Below are 2,178 nucleotides of genomic sequence, written 5' to 3' on the forward strand. Positions count from 1 at the left end.
TTGTAGAGTAAAAATGTTGAGAACACGAGACAGTAATAGAAGATTCTGTCGAACATGCCAGCATCAGTTCCATATCTTGGTGGGGTGGAATGAGATTCTGTCCCAAGAGTTGGGTGATGACTAGCTGTCTTCCCTTTTAGTTTTACACTGCTAATTTAGGGACGGCTAGAACAAATAGCCCCCTGTGTAGCTGTGCATGAAATTCAAAACCAAACAAAACCAATATTTCCTTGAAGTTTACTATTCTTCTGGCGCTGCATGGCCAGGTGGTTAAGGCATCTAACTTGTAATGCGAGGATCGCGGGTTTGAATTTCCGTCTCACCAAACATGCTCGCCCTTTCAGCCGTAGGGGCATTATAGTGTCTCCGATCAAACCCACAATTGTTGGTAAAAGAGTAGCCCAAGAGTTGGCGGTCAGTGGTGAAAACAAGCTGCCTTCCTTCTATTCTTACATTGCTAAATTAGGGACGGCTAATACAGTTAGCCCTCGTGTAAATGTGCGCAGAAATTCGAAAAAGAAAACAAAGAAACCAATATTTGTTGAAGTTTTCTATTTTTCTACCTAAAAAAGTTAAAGCTTTAACGTCAAGGCCACTTATTAACGAGTGTTTTATATCTTGAATATTATGAAGTGTTTGTTTATTATGATTTATATGTTTATTGTAGAGCATATTCAGCGGGGTATCAACCGTGTTGAAAATCGATACACTTATTTCTGTCCCACTATGGATCTTTTTTATAAAGTGAATGGAGTAAGTTGTTTGTTTGTTGTTAAACGCGATGTTTCGTGAAGGGCTATTTGTATGTTGTCGAAGGTTTTAAAATTGAATTTTACTTTATATGTGCTATCAGAATTGTTATCACTTGCAGCATTGAAATCAATAAAAGATACATTATACTTAAGTTGATTACTTTGCTTGTTGTTTGAGAAACGAGCTTTGCTGAAAACGTGCTAAGTGTCTTAGTTTTGTTTCTTTACACGTCCTCCCAGTGCCACACAGGTATGTCTCACAGGATTTGCACCGCTACAAACCGGGTTTCGATACCCATTGTGTAGCTTTGTGTTTAATTCCAAACAAGCAAGCAATTAAATCTTTAGACGTAATATGTGAAAAAAAAAAAAGTAATTTATCACGTGACTGACTGGACAGTGAGTGGTCAGCGTTCTGGACTGTGAATCGGAGGTCTTACACGTTGCCTTAAAATCGCGCCTGCACTTTGGGTCTGTGTCAAAAGAGCGACATTGAAATGACATTATTAGAGTGGCTCAAGGGCTGGATGTCAGCGCTGTTGTAGCCACTTTAAAATTAGGGACTACTAACCCAGATAGCCCTTGTAAATATCCGAAACAAACAAAATTATTTCTCTTAGTGGCCGTTCTCTACACAGCTTTGACCCTCACTGAGCTGAGACTCCGTCGCCTTTTGACTATGAGATTTCACTGACCCTTATGCCCTTGGGTTAAGTCTTGATGGAGATCAATCGCTTGTACTTGTCGGGTTTTAAAAGACTTTCATAAAAGCAGTCTTCACGTGTCAAATTGTTCAGATAGTTTTCAATAGCATCTGTTTGTACAAGTGTGCACGAAATATTTCTATTACCTAAATTGCTGAGACAAAACTAGTACAGTTTAACTGTTGTCTCCTGGCACATATATTTCATAATAGTTTTACTTTATGAGACTTTTATTTGTTTTAAGTTCAAATTCCTTTAGTAACAAGTTTCTCCAGTATAGTTGTTTACATGGAACACCAATCAAATATTACTTTGTTATTATATAGTTACAAGTCTTATTTTACATTGTAGGTTATTAGTAGCGTGTTAACAGTAGTCAGGATTTTGAGATTGGAAGAAATATTTTTACCCTGGCATTGATTACGTAAAACAAACCGTAAAAGTTATAACATAATCGTTTAAAATTTATGGATTAAAATCAATCAAGCATGACTTCATTCATTGATTATTTTTTTTTTTTTGTCGTACTTTGTCTCCAAGCTGCTCGGACCTGTTCAGGCCATTCTAGAGGTTGTACAAAGTAAATATAGGCAGCGATTATGTGTTAACTGTACTTTTCAGTTACTACATTTTGTTATCTTGTTAAAAAATCGTACACTTAGCTCCTGTTAGTAAAGTTTTAAAGATGGCATCTATGGGGCTGAAACATTGCTAAAGAATGC

Source organism: Tachypleus tridentatus, unplaced genomic scaffold (assembly GCF_004210375.1).
Source record: "Tachypleus tridentatus isolate NWPU-2018 unplaced genomic scaffold, ASM421037v1 Hic_cluster_2, whole genome shotgun sequence".
Classification (NCBI taxonomy): Eukaryota; Metazoa; Arthropoda; class Merostomata; order Xiphosura; family Limulidae; genus Tachypleus; species Tachypleus tridentatus.